The following is a 20,179-nucleotide window of genomic DNA, read 5'->3' on the forward strand; positions in this document are numbered from 1 at the left end:
AATATAGGCACTCCCTACAACTAACGATGTTTTCGAGCCGTCGGTGTAAATAAATGTGGCGTCCGTCATTTGTGCACACAGAGCAGCAAATGTCCGACGATAAACTAGTGTAGGGGTACCATCCTTGGAAAATCGACAAAGGTCACGGAGCAGGCAGATCCGGGGACGGAGCCAAGGCGGTGCTGTACCCCAAGTTGTCAAGAAGGTTTTAGGAAAGCGGAAGGAAAGAGAATGGAGCAGTTGACGGAAGCGGACTCCCGGGGGTAGTAGGGAGGAGGAGCGGCCTGCATACCCTACATCAAAGGAGGAGTCGAAAAAAAGTGGTGGTGGTGATGGTGGTGGTGGTTGTGGTTGTTAGTGTGTAACGTCCCGTCGACAACGAGGTCATTAGAGACGGAGCGCGAGCTCGGGTGAGGGAAGGATTGGAAAGGAAATCGGCCGTGCCCTTTCAAAGGAACCATCCCGGCATTTGCCTGAAACGATTTAGGGAAAACACGGAAAACCTAAATCAGGATGGCCGGAGACGGGATTGAACCGTCGTCCTCCCGAATGCGAGTCCAGTGTGCTAACCACTGCGCCACCTCGCTCGGTTCGAAAAAAAAGGTCATGGGCTGGATTAGCAGGCATGGAAGACAGATGGCTAGCATAACGACTCAGAAGGACTGCTCGCCGATTGGACAGCGGAGGTTCAGCAGTCTCAGCATAAAGGCTTTCCACAGGGCTAGTGTAAAAAGCTCCAGACACTAAACGTAATCCACGGTGGTGGATACAGTCGAGACGCCGAAGAATAGACGGCTGAGCAGAGGAGTAGACTATGCTTCCATAATCCAATTTCGAGCGCACTAAGGCGCGATAAAGGCGGAGAAGGACCACTCGGTCCGCTCCCCAGGAGGTACCATTCAGGACACGGAGGGTGTTAAGCGATCGCGGACAGCGAGCCGAAAGATAGGAAACGTGGGATGACCAGAACAGTTTTCTGTCAAACATAAGACCCAAGAATTTAGTGACGTCTGAAAACGGAAGGTTGACAGGACCTAGATGTAAGGAGGGCGGAAGAAACTCCTTACGTCGCCAAAAATTAACACAAACGGTCTTACTGGAAGAGAAACGGAAGCCGGTTTCGATGCTCCAAGAGTGGAGGCGATCGAGACATCCTTGAAGACGTCGTTCAAGAAGGCTGGTCCGTTGAGAGCTGTAGTAGATCGCAAAATCGTCCACAAAGAGGGAGCCCGAGACATCAGGAAGGAGACATAAGTGGATTTATAGCGATGGCAAACAGTACAACACTCAGCACGGAGCCCTGGGGTACTCCGTTTTCTTGGGAGAAAGTACGGGAGAGAGTAGTGTTCACCCGCACCCTAAATGTGCGCTCTGCCATAAATTCGCGAAGAAAAAGGGGCAGCCGACCTCGAAAGTCCCAAGAGAACAGTGTGCAGAGGATGACTGTCCTCCAACAGGTATCGTATGCGCTCTCCAGATCAAAAAATATTGCTACTGTTTGGCGTTTCCTGAGAAAATTGTTCATGATATAAGTGGAGAGAGCAACAAGATGGTCAACTACAGAACGATGCTTTCGGAATCCGCATTGGGCAGGTGTTAAAAGACTGTGGGATTCCAGCCACCAAGCTAACCGGTAATTCACCATACGCTCCAAAACCTTACAGACACTACTCGTGAGAGAAATGGGGTGATAGCTAGAGGGGAGATGTTTGTCGTTTCCAGGTTTCGGAACAGGAACGACGATAGCTTCCCGCCATCGTCTGGGAAAAGTACTGTCGGTCCAAATTCGATTATAAAGGCGAAGGAGGTAACGCAGACTATGGGTTGATAAATGCAGCAACATTTGGACGTGGATACCATCCGGTCCTGGGGTGGAGGAGCGAGAAGAAGAGAGTGCAAGTTGGAGTTCCCGCATGGAGAAAACAGTATTGTAGCTTTCGCGATTTTGAGAGGAGAAAGCAAGACGTCGCACTTCCGCTGCACGTTTCTTCGGGAGAAACGCTGGCGGGTAATTTGAAGAGCTCGAAATCTCAGCAAAGTGCTGACCCAATGAGTTAGAAATTGCGACGGGGTCCACTAAGGTATCATGCGCGACAGTGAGCCCAGAGACCGGGGAGAAACTAAGCGCGCCTGAGAACCGTCTAAGCAGACTCCAAACTTCCGAGGAGGGAGTGAAGGTGTTAAATGAGCTAATAAAGAAATTCCACCTTGCCTTCTTGCTATCGCGGATGACGCGACGGCATCGCGCACGGAGCTGCTTATAGCGGATACAGTTGGCCAAAGTAGGATGGTGACGGAAAATGCGAAGAGCACGTCGCCGCTCACGTATTGCGTCACGGCATGCCTTGTTCCACCAAGGAACTGGGGGGCGCCTGGGCAATTCGGAGTTGCGTGGTATTGAACGTTCCACAGCTGTAAGAATAACGTCGGTAATATGTGTGACCTCATCGTCGACGCTGGGAAAGCGACGGTCATCGAATGTCGCTAGAGACGAAAAAAGTGTCCAATCAGCTTGGGCAAACTTCCAGCGTCGCGGGCGCATATATGGCAGTTGAGGCTGCGGTCTAAAGACACATGGAAAGTGGTCACTCGAGTGTGTATCAAGGGCGAACCATTCGAAGCGCCGAGCGAGCGGAACAGTACCGATCGCAAGGTCCAAATGAGATAAATTTGTCGTGGAGGCAGACAAAAATGTGGTGACCCCAGTGTTGAGGCAAACTACATCCGCTTGGTGGAAGACGTCTAGCAATAGGGAGCCACATGGACAAGGATGTGGAGATCCCCAAAGCGGGTGGTGGGCATTGAAGTCCCCAACCAGCAAATAGGGGGGGGGGGGGGGGGGTTGGAAGCTGACCAAGAAGATGAAGGAGATCAGCTCGTGCCATTGGTGTGGACGATGGAATGTATACAGTACAAAGAGAGAACGTGTATCCGGAAAGGGAAAGACGGACGGCGACAGCTTGGAAGGAACTGTTTAAGGGAATTGGGTGATAATGGAGAGTATCATGGAGAAGAATCATGAGTCCTCCACGGGCTGGAGTGCCTTCAACAGAGGGGAGGTCATTTCGGACAGACTGAAAATGAGGGAGAACAAAGCGGTCATGGGGACGCAGCTTTGTTTCCTGAAGACAGAAGATGACCGGCGAGTATGATCGTAAGAGGATCGACAATTCATCCCGATTGGCTCGAATGCCGCGGATATTCCAGTGGATAATGCACATAGGGTGAACAGAAAATGGAGGATTGTGACCAAGGGTGCTGTCAACTCAATGACTGCTCAGAGCTTGCGACCGACAGCATGGAATGGCATTCAGCCGAAGGCAGAAGATCCGGATCTATAGGTTGGTCAGGAGCAGCTCCTGCCACCAGCGATCGGCCTGTTGACCGGCCACCAGCAGTGCGCCTCGGCGACACAGAAGACGGCCGAGGTCGATTTCCGCCAGGTGGTGCTGCAGATGGGACACGCCTTGGCGGAGAAGGAGAGGAACTGGGTTTCTTTGTAGCCTTCTTGGAAGTATGATGTTTAGATGAAGGAGGAACCGATGGTTGTGAAGTGGCGGTACGTAAAACTCTTCACGAGTATGCTCTTTTTTCGAAGACTTGGTGTCCGACTTTTGGGCTCGAGATTTAGCAGAACCCGACGAAGGGTGAGCCATAGAGTGGGCAGGCGAAAGTGGTGAGGTTGAACGGGCGATCTTTGCGCTGGCCGATCTGACGACCGTGGCACTAAAGGTGAGGTCGCAAGTCTGCGTGGCCGCCTCATTTGTTGGCCGAGGAGAAGCAAGGACAGTGCTGTATTTGCCTGTCTGAGGCACAGTGATCTGTCGACTGGCGAATAATTTTCGAGCAGCAAAGGTCGACACCTTTTCCTTCACTCTAATTTCCTGGATGAGCTTTTCGTCCTTAAAAACGGGGCAATCTCGAGAGGAAGCAGCGTGGTCACCCATACAGTTGATGCAGCAAGGGGATGGAGGTGGACAAGCACCCTCATGGGCATCCTTGCCACATGTAACACATTTGGCCGGATTGGAACAGGACTGGCTGGTGTGATTGAACCACTGACATCGATAGCAACGCGTAGGGTTTGGGACGTAAGGGCGAACGGAAATTCTCATAGCCTGCTTTGACAAAGTTCAACTCCCATCGAAAATCAAATGTCAAGAAGACAGTGCGGGTTGGAATGATGTTCGTGTCAACCCTTTTCATAACTCTATGAACAGCCGTTACGCCCTGGTCAGACAGGTAGTGCTGAATTTCTTCATCAGACAATCCATCGAGGGAGCATGTATAAACGACTCCACGCGAGGAATTTAAGGTACGGTGCGGTTCCACCTGGACAGGGAAGGTGTGGAGCAGAGAAGTACGCAACAATTTTTGTGCCTGGAGGGCACTGTTTGTTTCTAACAACAGGGTGCCATTCCATAATCTGAAACAAGACTTTACAGTACCTGCAATTGCGTCGACAGCTTTCTGAATAATGAAAGGGTTGACCGTGGAGAAGTCGTGACCTTCGTCACACCGAGAAACAAGGAACTGTGGCAACAATGGAAGAACTGTCTGTGGCTGAGACTCAGTGAACTTACGTTTGTGAGCAGACATAGTGGAAGGTGAGGAAACCATTGCGGAAGAATTCCCCATGATTACCGGCGTCTCCGATGGCGCGCTCCTCCCTTATGGGGGCCCTCACTGAGGGCACTCCCGCCTTAGGTGATTGTTCACACCTCAGGTCACACCTCCCGACAAACGGACGGAGGGACCAATTGGCACTTTCGGAAGGTATCAGCTCGGATAATCAACGCTCCCTGGGCCTGGCCGTTACCAGGGGGTACGTTCGTGTCCTACCTGTCTACCCGGGGCAGGGAATTACGCGTTACCCCGTCACTGGCTACGCATGGAAGTGCGTGGGTCGGCCTTCAGACACGCACAGGGAGGAAGAAAGAGAAAGGGAAAGGAAAGAAGAGGGGTCTCAAACGCCGCAGCGGAGAAAAGGGCAAAGAGAAGAGGGAAGGAAAAGAGAAGGACAGAGGAAGAACTAAGACTTGCAAGTGTAGAAAGCAAGGAATTTGGAACAGTTTCGAGCGTCCGTCTCTGGACGTAGGCACAAACCATACTCCCAGAGGGGCAGAAAGGGAAGGAAAGAACCAGAGGCGAGGGGGGGGGGGGGGGGCGGCGAAGATGAGGGACGGGGAAGGATGCGGAAAGGGAAGGTATGCAGCCCGGAAAGGAAGGAGGGCCACATTAGCTCGGGGTCCCGTGCTCGCTACGCAGGTGTCCACAAAAGAGTTGTGGACCCCCTGGGGGGTGCTACTGTGATATCACTGGTGCTCACTCCAGTGCTATAAAAGTCAATGGTTTTGTTATGCGTCTGCTTCAACCTTCTGATGGCCAGCTCCCGAGCCATGCTTAGCTGCAGGCCACCATCTTTATTAAAGGTGTTATAACAAATTGCATTTGTTATGCACCTGTCCCGGAAACTATTAGTCTGTGTAATAATTGATATGTCTCTGAATGGAATAGTGTGTTTTCTAGAGCATGCTCTGCTGCTGCTAATTTCTCAGGGTACGAAAGGCAAAAATATCTCTTGTGTTCTACACAGCACTGTTTAATAGTATGCACTCTCTGTCCAACACAAAACTGTCCACAATCACATGGTATTTACTTTGCATTCTTCTTTCACAGGCCTCATGAACTGATAAATTTTAGCTGGCATCCTGAAGACAATCTTTTTTTTTTATGCCTGTTTAGGAGCCGACTAATCTTTCCTGTTACCGAGCCACATAACAAGAAGAATGTAAGCTTCTTTGTGTCCTCCTCAGGGTCCATCTGCTTACATGTATTCAGTAAGATGGCTTGCAAAAGGTGGTGGTTGTTGCATCTGTTTTCCCTGAGTATTTTCTGTAAGTGGCTCATTTCTTTTGGGTGATTTTCAGCATCAGAGACAGCTTTTGGTCAATACATTGAGGGTCTCAGAACAGCAGGTTTCTGTGGTGGATGGTGATAACTATTAGCATGCAGATGTTGGCCTGTTTGGATGAATTTCTTGTAAAAATTGTGGCTGAGAGACCTATTTGCTGTACAGTGGACAAGGACGTCAAGGAGCACCAAGGCACCATTTGTCTACCTCCATGGTGAACTCAATGTTGTCAGGGATATTGTTGATGTGGTCCAAGAATTCTCCCAGCTTTTCACTTCCATGAGATCAGACTGTGAACATGTCTACTTTCTTGGGATAGTTTACATCTGTCTTCAAGAATCTTCCAATTCAGTCCCTTCAATATTTCTGCAACACTCTCTTTTAGATTAAACAAACCTGTGAAAGTTTGTGCTGCCTTTCTCTTTATACATTCAATATCCTGTTCGTCCTATTTGGTACGGGTCCCACGCACTTCAGAAATATTCTAGGATGTGTCACACTAGTGGTTTGTAAGCAATCTTCTTTGTAGACTGATTGCAGTTCCCCGGTATTCTACCAATAAACTCGTGTCTACCATCTGCTTTACTCATGAGCGTATGTGAGTATTCCATTTCGTGTCCCTACAGAGTGTTACACCCAGGTATTTGTATGAGTTCGCTGATTCCAACAGTGACTCACTGATATTATAGTTCTAGGATACAATGGATTTTACATTTTGTGAAGTGCACAACTTTACATTTCTGAACATGTAAAACAAGTTGTCAATCTTTGTATGACATTAAAATCTTATCGAGACTTGACTGAATATTTATGCACCTTCTTTCAGATAGTACTTCATAACAGATACCTACATCATCTACAAAAAGCCTGATTTTACATAAAGATTGTCTGCAAGGTCATTGATACACAACATGAATGGCAACACACTTCCCTAGGATATACCAAAAATTACTTCTACATCTAATGATGACTTTCCATCCGAGATAACACGCTGTGTCCTCCCTACCTCAAAGTCCTCAATCCAGTCACAAATTTCACTCTATACCTTTTACTATCGAACTTTTGACAATAAGCATCGATATGGTACTGAGTTGAATGCTTTTCAGAAACTGAGAAATACTGTATCTAGCTGATCACCTCGATCCAATTCTTTCAGTAGGCCATGTCAGCAAAATGCAACTCTGGTTTCACACGATCGATGTTTTCGGAATTCGTGGTGGTTGGCATTGAGGAGGTCACTCTGTTCAAGATACATCATTACATTTGAGCTCAGAATATATTCTATGATTCTATAACAAATTGATGTTGAAAATATTGGTTGGTAGTTTTGTGGATTGCTTCTATTGCCCTTCTTGTAGTAGATGGGTGTGACCTGTGCATTTTACCAAGAACTGGGCATGTTTCTCAATGCCACTGGTGCTAATACTTTTTTTGTAAAGGAGCATTTGAAAATGGGGTTAAGCATTCAGCTTTTGCTTTGTTATCCTCAATTTCAGCTCCCACATCATTTGCTACAAACATCCACACTACCTTTGGTGTCACTAACAGCCTTTACATACGAAAAGGATTTCGTCACATTCTGTGAAAGATCATTTGACAATATTCTGCTTCAGTAGTCATTGGAGGCATTATGCATTGCTCTCTTGACAGCCAAACGTATTTCATTCAGCATCTATCTACAGCCTTGCGCTACGTTTTACACCTTTTATGTAGTTATCTATTTCTTTAGACATTTCATTACAGTGACTGTGTACGATGGAGGTTCCCTCCCATTATGGACCCTTCTACAGGGAACGTATCTATCCAGTATGTGGTCAACTATTGTTTTAAACTTGAGCCAGAGTTCCTCCACATGCTACTGCCCTATACTGAAAGTTTCAAGTTCCTCATTGATATGACACTACTGATATTTATCTGGTTTACTGAACATGTACATATTTCTGTTTGCCCAAGTGAAAAGCACAACTAAAACAATCATTGTTGCCACAACCACATCATGGTCACTGATAACAGCTATGTTGTTAACATCCTCAAAGAGGCCAGATCTATTTGTTGCCGTTAGATCCAACATGTTTCCATTATGAGTGGTGTTCCTAATTATCTGTTCTAGGTAGTTTTCAGGAAAGGCATCTAGTACTGTTTCACAGGATGTCTTATCATGACGCATTCGGGAGGACGACGGTTCAATCCCGTCTCCGGCCATCCTGATTTAGGTTTTCCGTGATTTCCCTAAATCGTTTCAGGCAAATGCCGGGATGGTTCCTTTGAAAGGGCACGGCCGATTTCCTTCCCAATCCTTCCCTAACCCGAGCTTGCGCTCCGTCTCTAATGACCTCGTTGTCGACGGGACGTTAAACACTAACCACCACCACCACTGTCTTATCATGCCCACCACTAACAAAACTGCAGTTGCCCGTATGGACTGTTGGGTGATTAAAGTCTTCGCTGATGATTACAGTAAGTTTGAGGAACTTACAAGGTGTACAACTTTACTGCCGCCGTTTGCCAATATGTGGTGACAGTGGTAAGCAGGGGTCAAAAGAAACAGATCGCAGACCTAAGGCAGTTAGCTTGGACCTCGGTCAACATAACCTCATTCAAACATTAGTCATTTTGTGTCTACATCAGAAAGTTGTTCTCGATTGAAAGTGTCAGGTTACGAGCATAATTCTCGTAATTTGCAGGAGGTGTTACGGTTTTGTTTCAATATGAATGCTCTCGAGTACATATGGTAAAGACGCTATTAGTGAAAGAACATGTCAAGAGTGGTTTCGATGCTTCAAGAATGGTGATTTTTAACGTTGTAGACCAGCATAGTGGTGGAAGAGAGAGTGTTTTCGAAGATGCAGAATTGGAGACGTTACTGAGTGAAGACTCACGTCAAACTGAAGAAGAATTGTCATGATTAGTGGGAGTGACACAGCAGGCCATTTCAAAATGTCTCAAGGTTATGGGCACGATTTAGAAAAAAGGAACTTGGGTCCCGTGTGAGCTGAAACTGAGACGCATCGAAGGGATTTCTGCATCAGATTGTGACCGGGGACAAAAAATGGGTTCATTATGATAGCCCTAAATGCAAAAAATTATGGGGATATCCCAGCCATGCATTTGGTGGGACCAGCTCGACATCGTGTACCTTTAGGTGTTAGAACCGAGTGAAACAATCACAGGTGCTCATTATCAAATGCAATTAATGCATCTCAGCAGAGCATGAGAGGTGGCATGAGCCCCCTCTCATATTTCTATCTTACGATTCTCCTCTCTAGTTGCATGCGGTGGAGGGTTGCTTTTCCTTAACACGCGTACTTCCCACGCAGCGTCTCTCGTCACCCGGGTGGGCCGGTGACAGGCGGGCTCGGTGGAACTGGAGAGAGTTAAGCCGACGTGTGTGAGGCAGTCGAGTGAATGCTTTTCAGACGCCGACATTGTCAAGAGACACGCCCGCTGGGGTGTGAAGTAGCGGCTGGGCTAGAGGTTCCGTTACTTCAGAGAAACTTTGCGAAAACACTTTCTGGCGGGTTACCAGCGAGGCGTGGGAATGACTTGTGTACCCACGCAGTTGTGGCGGGAAAATTCCCGCACTTTCTGCAAAATCAGCACAGAAATTGGCGCCAAGAATCTCCATTGGTGGAATGGTAGTGCTCCGGCAATGGAGTGGAATTTCCGCCGGTTTTCGAGTTGCTGATTGGAACGTAACCACGGCCACTGTCGTGGGGGCGGGAATGTTCGGTGTTCGGCCTGTACGGGTGCTCTGAGTAGTCGGCAGTCGCCTTTCGGTCGAGGACGTCGGAGCAACCAGCCCTCGCCTGCGGTACGCCAGATCGTGTTCTGGGAGATAAGAAGACTGTTGGTAATGTACGTCCGCAGCACCGGCAGATAGGGATTTTTCCTAGGTGATAATCAGAGCTCAGCAGAGCGCGCCTGTTCATCCTTTTCTAACTGTGTTCAGTTTCGAGTAACAGCAATTACTATTGGGTTAGCTGTGTGTCTCTCTTGAGATTTGAGTGGAAAGGAATTGGCTCCACATACCACTACGTCTTAAACCTCAGGATCTAAGTTAGGGACAACTTCACCTTTATAGTGTTTGTATGAATCTCCAATTTTAGCCAATTTGATGATTTATAAATTTCCTGTGTTTCTTTTACTATTCTGTGTTTAAGCTTAATAAATCATATTGTTATTTTGAACAGAACTTTCATTCTGTTAATCGATAGAGCAACCCTATCATTCCTCACTATGCTAATGAAACCTTTGTTTATTTAACTTATGTATCAAATTAAATTATTGCAGGTGCCAAACTCTCTTCTACTCCACTAGCAGGGTTGATTAGAGTCAGTTCGCGTATTTTTTTTATCCTTGTGCAACAGCAAAAGTCGGAGTTAGAATAGGGGGGGCTTAGAGCATGATTTACACATGTGGATTCTAGTAGAATTTAGTGATAAATACACTACTAGCCCCGGCACCTCGCAAGCATTAAAAGACAAATGGCCACAATACAGTGAGACCAACAATAAAGTGATTTTGCAGCATGACAACGCTTGACCCCACGTAGCAAAAGAGGTCAAAACATACTTGGAGACGTTAAAGTGGGAAGTCTTACCCCACCCGCCGTATTATCGAGACGTGTCTGGAAGTGTCTGTCAGCCAGGCCATGTGCCATTGACCTAAACAGGTCATATTCAATCTCGTGAAGAAGTCACAAATTGGATCGATTTGTGGATCACTTCAAAAGATAAACGATGTTTTTGACTCAGGATTTGTGCACTGCCCGAAAGATGGGAGAAAGTAGTTGCCAGCGATGGAAAATTCTTTGGATGATACATACGGTATGTAACCAATTTTTTGCCTGGCATCCGAGGCTTTAACGAAACAAACAGCAGAAGCAAAGTTGTACACAGTTTGCTTGTACCATACAAGCAAACTGTGGTTCTCGTATGTTTTGAGTTACATCAAGAGATGAGACTGGAGGTCAATAGAAGGACCCAGTTTCCATTATATGCACAACCCTGATAAGGAATCTTACCTAAACAATCTCACATGCAGCTTCAATATCTATCTCAGTGGATATGAGTTTGTCTATTGCAACAAATGCACAACCTCCATTTCCCAGTTGCCTGTCTTTTCAATATACACTTAAGTTTTCCCCAAGAAATCTCACTATTATCAATTTCAGGTTTCTACCAGTTTTCTGTACCTAAAATATTGCGAGCTTCACTGCTTTTTATGACTGCTTCAAACTCTGGTACACTGTTATGAACACTTCATCAGTTTATAATTAGGATTTTAATACTCTTGGCTGTGGGAGGCATTTCTTTCAATCTTACACTGATACTTCTGGGTTTCCTGCTGCTACTTTTATCTCTATTGGATGGAGACTCATGTAATCTAAAAAAGCTTTTTGCGCACCCCCACTTGCAGGTACCTGAGTAGCAGCCTCTGATGTGTAGTGCACAACTGACTCATTTAGGGGGACCGTACAGTTCTAAAACCTATGGCACAAGTCCAGGAAGTCACAGCCTAGCTTGTCACAGAGCTTAGAAAGTCTCTGGTTCAGTCCTTCCACTACTCAGAACCAAAGGGTCACAATCCATTCTCGGGGGCAATGCTGCAAGTTTTGAGCCTCATTGAAACTTCGTGCACAAGGTTGGTCTTCTCAGCCTTCTCTGCCAGGCACGGGAATGACCCAAGTATGAACTCTGAGCCCAGACAACACGTGTTATTTGTTCCAAAGTGTGCCACGATCTGCAGTCGATTGCGCCCTGCTCCCTCAGTGGCTGCTGGAATAGCCTCTTCAACATACTGAATGAGGCCCCCAGGCACACTCACTGAGTGCATGTGGTAACTTTACCTGTCCCTCGCGACCATTTCCCCGGGACAATACACAAAATGAGATTGCTATTAAAGCAACACAAAAACCTGTGGCAAAAATTACTAGTTTCCTAAAACATTTTGAGGTAATTTGGGAACTCAAATAGTGTTAGTTACCACTGATGGATGCAGATAATATATAGGGCTACTCCTCTTGAAGGGAAAACTATATGTAACACAATATGTTAGTTAAAAATACCTGCTACAGTAACTAAATCACAAATGCTAATTTATTACATATTGCTCATGGATTATGCAAACGACAATGATAGCTTCTGAAAATTCTCAAAAGTGCACATTTGTGTCGTAAGCAACAAAATTAAGGGGTGATGTATTTTTGGCTGAACTGTGAACTGGAAACACTGATTCTCTACGAAATAAATATCACATCCAAAACACTCGTAAGGGTAACTTACGAAAAAATAGTTTTCAAGAATCCAAAAATTCTCAAAAATAAACTGTTTCATGTAACTACAATAAAATTGGAGAACAGTTGTTTCCAATGATGATAGACTGACTGACTTCTCAAAAACTTTAAAAGACCACAATTAAGTTTAACTCTCTAACTGACAATAACAGTACTGGTGTATTGTGGCATTTGCGAATGTTCAAAATTTCACAATATATCACAGATGTAATGACAAAAACAACTAGACTTTGCAGGATCTGGGTTCAAGGCAATGTCTACATCTACATTTACATCCGTACTCCGCAAGCCACCCAACGGTGTTTGGCGGAGGGCACTTTACGTGCCACTGTCATTACCTCCCTTTTCTGTTCCAGTCACGTATAGTTCGCGGGAAGAACGACTGTCGGAAAACCTCTGTGCGCGCTCGAATCTCTCTAATTTCACATTCGTGATCTCCTCGGGAGGTATAAGTAGGGGGAAGCAATATATTCGATACCTCATCCAGAAACGCACCCTCTCGAAACCTGGCGGAGCACACCTCTTGCAGAGTCTGCCACTTGAGTTTGCTAAACATCTCTGTAACACTATCACGCTTACCAAATAACCCTGTGACGAAAAGCGCCGCTCTTCTTTGGATCTTCTCTACCTCCTCCGTCAACCCGATCTGGTACGGATCCCACACTGATGAGCAATACTTATGTATAGGTCGAACGAGTGTTTTGTAAGCCACCTCCTTTGTTGATGGACTACATTTTCTAAGGACTCTCCCAATGAATCTCAACCTGGTACCCGCCTTACCGACAATTTTATATGATCATTCCATTTCAAATCGTTCCGTACGCATACTCGCAGATATTTTACAGAAGTAACTGCTACCAGTGTTCGTTCCGCTATCATATAATCATACAACAAAGGATCCTCCTTTCTATGTAATCGCAATACATTACATTTGTCTATCTTAAGGGTCAGTTGCCACTTCCTGCACCAAGTGCCTATCCACTGCAGATCTTCCTGCATTTCGCTACAATTTTCTAATGCTGCAACTTCTCTGTATACTACAGCATCATCCGCATGGAACTTCCGACACTATTTACTAGGTCATTTATATATATATAGTGAAAAGCAATGGTCCCATAACACTCCCCTGTGGCACGCCAGAGGTTACTTTAACATCTGTAGACGTCTCTCCATTGATAACAACATGCTGTGTTCTGTTTGCTAAAAACAGCCACACAGCTGGTCTGATATTCCGTAGGCTCTTACTTTGTTTATCAGGCGACAGTGCAGAACTGTATCGAACGCCTTCCAGAAGTCGATGAAAATAGCATCTATCTGGGAGCCTGTATCTAATATTTTCTTGGTCTCATGAACAAATAAAGTGAGTTGGGCCTCACACGATTGCTGTTTCCGGAATCCGTGTTGATTCCTACAGAGTAGATTCTGGGTTTCCAAAACCGACATGATACGCGAGCAAAAAACATGTTCTAATATTCTACAACAGATCGGTGTCAGAGATACAGGTATATAGTTTTGCGCATCTGCTTGATGTCCCTTCTTGAAGACTGGAAAAGAACACAGGTAGTCCCAATCATTTGGAACCTTCCGTTCCTCTAGAGACTTGCGGTACACGGCTGTTAGAAGGGGGAAGTTCTTTCGCATACTCTGTGTAGAGTCGAATTTGTATCGCGTCAGGTCCAGTGGACTTTCCTCTGTTGAATGATTCCAGTTGCTTTTCTATTCCTTGGACACTTATTTCGGTGTTAGCCATTTTTTCGTTTGTGCGAGGATTTAGAGAAGGAACTGCAGTGCGGTCTTCCTCTGTGAAACAGCTATGGAAAAAGGTGTTTAGTATTTCAGCGTTACGCGTGTCATCCTCTGTTTCAATGCCATCATCATCCCAGAGTGTCTGGATATGCTGTTTCGAGCCACCTTACTGATTTGACGTAAGACCAGAACTTCCTACGATTTTCTGCCAAGTCGGCACATAGAATTTTACTTTCGAATTCACTGAACGCTTCATGCATAGGCCTCCTTACACTAACTTTGACATCGTTTAGCTTCTGTTTGAGAGGTTTTGGCTGTGTTTAAACTTGCAGTGAAGCTCTCTTTGCTTTCGCAGTAGTTTCCTAACTTTGTTGAACCGCTGTGGGTTTTTCCCGTCACTTACAGTATCACTCGGCACATACCTGTCACACTCATTTTACGATTGCCTTGAACTTTTTCCATAAACACTCAACATTGTCAGTGTCGGAACAGAAATTTTCATTTTGATCTGTTACGTAGTCTGAAATCTGCCTTCTATTACTCTTGCTAAACAGATAAACCTTCCTCCCTTTTTTTATATTCCTATTAACATCCATATTCAGGGATGCTGCAACGGCCTTATGATCATCGATTCCCTTTTCTGCTCTTACAGAGTCGAAAAGTTCGGGTCTGTTTGTTATCAGTAGGTCCAGGATGTTATCTCCACGAGTTGGTTCTCTGTTTAATTACTCTAGGTAATTTTCGGATAGTGCACTAAGTATAATGTCACTCAATGCTCTGTCCCTACCACCTGTCCTAAACATCTGAGTGTCCCAGTCTATATCTGGTAAATTGAGGTGTATATGCCACAAATTAATAAGTGATGGTACTGATCCCACATGGTACACAAAACGGGTCAGATTGCTGTTGCAGAAGCAACGAAAAAAGCGTGCCAAATTTAAAAGAACACAAAATCCCCAAAATTGGCAAAATTTTGCAGAAGTTCGAAATACAGCATGTACTTCAATGTGAGATACTTTTAAGAATTTCCACAACAAAACTCTGTCTCATAATCTGGCACAAAACCCAAAGAGATTCTGGTTGTACCAGTAGCATACCAGTGGCAAGACGCACTGTGCGATAACAGTAGTCAAGTCAATTGATGATAGTGCCACTAAAGCAGAGTTATTAAACACAGTTTTCCACTTCGACCATAAATATAATAGACTGGCCCTGACGTCATTTTCGCTGCTCCAACATCTCTGGGCTTAAGTCACGTGAATGTTGGCAAAACATGGTTGTTTCGTGTTGCGCTTATGGATGTACTCAGCGTTTTGTCGGGGGAAATGGCATTACATTTCACGTGTAAGTGTTTCTATGATAGTGCAGATGCGTTTATTGAAATCTGCTGAAGTGACTTTTATATGTTTTATACACTTGAAATAGAGTATCACGTAAATTAAAGTGTTGGAAGTGGTGCCTGTAAAGTCAGACTCATACTACATTTTGGAAAGTATCTGTGATAATTCGGTTACAGAAGTAAGTATAACTGTTTCTGGTTCCCACTCATAGGTTCCCTAAGGATGAAAACCGAAGGCAGCTTTGGATACAGGCTCTGAAGCGGAAAAACTTTAAGCCGTCTGCACATACGCGCCTTTGCTCGAAACACTTCGAGGAGAAATGTTTTGATAGGTTAGTTATTTACAATGTATATTTATAATTTGTATTTACAATGCCTGGCATTCTTAAACCCGATGTTTATATAGGGCTAAAACTGGAGGGAATTGGCTAAGTAGTGATGCTATCCAGACACTTTTCGATTTTCCGGAGCATATGAAATCGAAGAAGCCTAAGCTCCGTAAATCACACTCTAGAAGGCGTTCGTTAGATGATGCCTCGTCTTCTGAAATCTATGCTTCCAATGCCTGTAAGTCTGAATGTTCTTAGAATGTGTGTAACAACTGCGAGTTAGTAAAATATTATATTAGAATAGAACTGTAGCACGTTACGTTAAGTGCCATTTCGGACATGCTTCGCCCACAAATTATACCGCAAAACATGCATTTTTGCTTTGTTTACAGTGACATGCGATATGGAAACGAACACCCCGAAAAACAAAAGTTTCAGGTATATTGGGGACTTTTCAAATAGCGATATGTGTACTCCTGGCATAGCAGAAAAAGTGATAGATGTGGCAAGACGGCAGATTAGCATCAAAGCCAGAAAGTTAAAGAATTTGCAGCGGTCATTTCGTGGGATGAAGAAGAAAGTAGTGCCTTTGAACTCTTTGATAAATAATCGTGTTATAAATGAATCCCTGGCTAATTTACTAAAGGCAAGTATATTTACAATGCCTGTCATTTTTAAAATGTATAACCGATTGCAGGTTGGAATACTTATGCTTAAATGATGTTGCTTTTTGCTATCAGATGCTGCCACCTGGTACTTCGGAGTTGCTCCAACGTGTCAGTAAAGGTAAAGAAGCAAATATGTATCCAGCAGCTCTTCGGACCTTTGCTCTAACACTAAATTTTTAAAGTAGCAAGGCATATAGCTATGTAAGGAAAAATTTTAAAACATCACTGCCACATCCACGAACATTAAGAAAATGGTACAGTGTTGTTGATGGGGATCCTGGTTTCAGTAAAGAAGCAGCAATAGCGCTTAGAATAAAAAGTCAGGAACTCATTAGCAAAGGTAAGAAATAGCTTTGTGCCATGTCATTTGATGAGATTGCCATAAGGAAGCATGTTGAATTTTGTGGAAATAAGTTTATTGGTTACATAGATTATGGTACAGATCTTGACAATGACAATCTGCCTGTTGCAAATGAGGCATTAACATTCATGTTGACTGCTGTTAATGGTTCATGGAAAATTCCAATTGGCTACTTTTTAGTCAATGGCCTGGGTGCTGTTGAAAAATCAAACCTACTTAAGGAGGCATTGAAATTTACATATGATGCTAGAGTAGTAGTAATTTCTGTTACTTTTGATGGTGCTCACGTAAACACTGCAATGGTAGACAAGCTAGGGGCCTGTCTTTCAACGTGCAGAATGAAATCTTTTTTTAAACACCCTCTATGTAAGGATGATGTTTGCATATTCCTTGATCCATGTCACATGTTCAAGTTAATACGCAATACATTAGCTGGTAAAGGTGTCATTTTTTATGGAAACAAATCCAATAAAATGGGATTATGTATTAAAATTACATGAGCTGCAAAAAGTGGAGAAACTTCTGGCTGCTGCAAAAGTAAGAACAAACACATTGAGTGGTATCGTCATAAAATGAATGTAAGGATTGCTGTGCAAACATTTAGTGGTAGTGTAGCTAATGCTCTAGAATTCCTTGACAAAGATTTGCAACTAGCTGACTTTAAAGGATGTGAACATACAGTTAAATTTATAAGGACAATGAACAACCTTTTTGATTGTTTCAATAGTAGGAATCTGTCCAAAGGGTATAAATCACCTCTGTCAATGCAGACAGCTGGCCATATTTTACCATTTCTTGATGAAGTGGAAAAATATATTCAGGAGCTGAGACTTGAGGCTAATGGACCATCTATTTTGTATACTAACAGAAAGACTGTATACATACAAGAAAGCCAAGGAAACCAGAGCCTAAGAAAATTATATGTTTCCCTCATAGACAGCTCTCAACCAAAACTAAATTTCTTGCTTACATATAAATTGCTACACGACCACATAGACACATTTTTCAGCTCAGTCAGAAGATATGGTGGTGATAACAATCCCACAGCAGCTCAATTCAAAGCAGCCTACAAACGATTGCTTATCCATCAGCAGGTAAGAGGGTCAGAGTTTGGATCTACTTTGGATACTGCAGATTGTTCCATTCTCAGTGTATCTTCTGGACTGGATGTGATGCAATCTAACCCATTTACATCAGTTATCAATTGTAATTCAGAGAAGTTAGGCCTAGATGTTGCATCAGTCTCTCATGATCACTCATACAGCATTCCTGCTGTCTCATTTGAACAGCTGTCAAATTATGTACGGAATGTTGTTGCATACATAGCAGGATTCATTGTGCGTAAATTGACTAAGTCAGTACATTGTGTAGAATGTGCAAATTCCTTGTGTGGGGCAGTGGACAGTGACATTGGACTAATCAGAAGAAAGAATGTGGGAGGTTTAGTTACACCTTCTGCTGACGTTATTAAAATTTGCAAAGCAGCAGAGCAAGCTTATCGGTTGCAACAGGCGAAGGGAATATTGCAAAAGAAAAATGTTATGCTTGTTCTTGTTTCATGTGCTATGGCAGATGTTGATTGTAGTGTTTTTCAATCTATCAACAAACATATTATGGACTTTGAGCCCACAGAAATGCTCTAATTAAATCAATTTTATTTGAGTATTTTAAAATTAGAAATCACCATTTGGCAAGTCTGAGACAGAAACATTCCAGAAAGGTTGTGTGAGGAGTTTATACACAAAAACTGTGCTGTTTAAGAGACATTAAATATACTATGCCTGATCCCTATTACATTAGAGTTAATAATTGCCAAGGTTATGTTGTTTATTATTATTAATGTTTTAACCTTGATGTCTACACAAAGTACAGACAGAGGTATCTGGAGTTCTGCTAAGTGCCCATACTGCACCCACAAAGCCTTTTTCAATATATGTTTGGACTTTATTTCTGTTTTCAGACCAATTGGATTCATTTCTTTTATGTAAACCTAGATATTCTTTTGCTCTTAACAGAATATATATTTATGTACTGTCTATTTTTTGTTCTTTCTAGGTCTGTATGTTGTGTTGTTAATTTGTTTGGGCCCTTATATTTTTACTGGATTTATTCTCTTGTCAGTGTCTTCTATATCTTTTTACCTGTTACACATTGTTCTGCCCTCTTAGAATATGGGCTTAAGAAATAAATCTGTGGGAAAATATTGTGTTGTAAGAAAGAAAATGTGAAATAAAATTTTGTAAGAAATAAAATAATGTTGTGAAATAAAATATTGTCAATTTTTTCTGAATATCCATTTTTTCCCAAGATATGTTAGTTTTCTTTGAATACTTGCAGCAACTGAGAAAAAACTGTAATAAATTTAAAATGAGAAAAGCACTTGAAAGAATCAACATTTATTTCTTTTCATGTTATCTATGGAAACTCAAACACCCAAAAGTTGTTTCACGTAATAGTTTAAACCAGTTTCTTGATTCTTAGTCAATTGTAGTTGGTGCAATGGATTGTGTTCACTTTGGTAAAATGTGTCTGCTATAGATACATAATAACCACCAGGTAGCAAGGATTTGTCAGATGAGATTGTAATACAAAATTCAGTAGGCTCTGAGTGAAGCATGTACAGGTACATATATTTCATTCATATGCAACAGCTTTTAAAATTTGCTAAGGAACTTAGTGAAAATGTAAGATTATGCATGGTGTTGGCAGTGCATGTTTGTAAATATCATTGGAGTGTCAAGCACAAAAGTTGTTACTGCAATGGATAATGTTCACCTCTGGCAATATGCATCCACTACAGACACCAGGTACTAAGGATTTGTTGCATAAGCTTGCAATAAGTAATTCAGAATGCTGTTTGATTGAAGCAAGTACAGGTATAGATATTTCATTCATATGCAACAACTTCCAAAATTTGGTACAAAACGTCATGAATATGTGACATTGGCAGTTTATGAACTCTGCAGAAAACAGACCTCACTTTTCAGTGTAAGAACAATTTTTCCTATCTTTAAAGGTTACTCCTAAGGTAAGCCTAAAATTTCTGTTAGAGTTTTTAAGCTCTAGGTTGACTAATTGTCTTCTGCTGCATTTGTAGTAAGCTATTCAAATTGTTCACAAACTGCAATGATAATCATTATTATGTAATTAAAGGGGAGTTTTATTTGATTTATGCCCACATGATTATTATGCAGAGACAAGGAAAAATTTCCTCATGATCCCACACAGTGTCAGAACAAAATCAGATCACTGTACAGGTATTATTTTTCTAAAATAAGAAAGAGCCCCTATTCTTATTGTACTGAGAGACTGCCAAATGTTTTCGTTTTGGCAGATGAGCTCTAACCTGTTTGTGCCCTGGGAAATAGCTCTTAATCTGGATGAGGGTCAGTACAGTTTTGTAATATTAGGAACGGAAAGTGGCCCTTAGTATATAATTTTTTAAGAAAACTGTCACAGTTCATTGTGGGAATTATTTTGCAGTTTGTTTCCTCACAGAATTACTATCTTAAGACAGAAGTTGACAA

General features: G+C 43.2%; 1 long non-coding RNA gene across 1 annotated transcript; it reads left to right on the forward strand.

Annotated features, from left to right (window-relative positions):
- The first annotated feature begins 15,261 nt into the window (after positions 1–15,261).
- Positions 15,262–15,803, forward strand: LOC126239952 (uncharacterized). The gene is made up of 3 exons (XR_007545359.1): positions 15,262–15,299; positions 15,507–15,626; positions 15,701–15,803. It is a non-coding gene; the product is annotated as an uncharacterized LOC126239952 (long non-coding RNA).
- Positions 15,804–20,179: the final 4,376 nt, after the last annotated feature.

The sequence above is a fragment of the Schistocerca nitens genome, chromosome 1 (assembly GCF_023898315.1).
Source record: "Schistocerca nitens isolate TAMUIC-IGC-003100 chromosome 1, iqSchNite1.1, whole genome shotgun sequence".
Taxonomy (NCBI): domain Eukaryota; kingdom Metazoa; phylum Arthropoda; class Insecta; order Orthoptera; family Acrididae; genus Schistocerca; species Schistocerca nitens.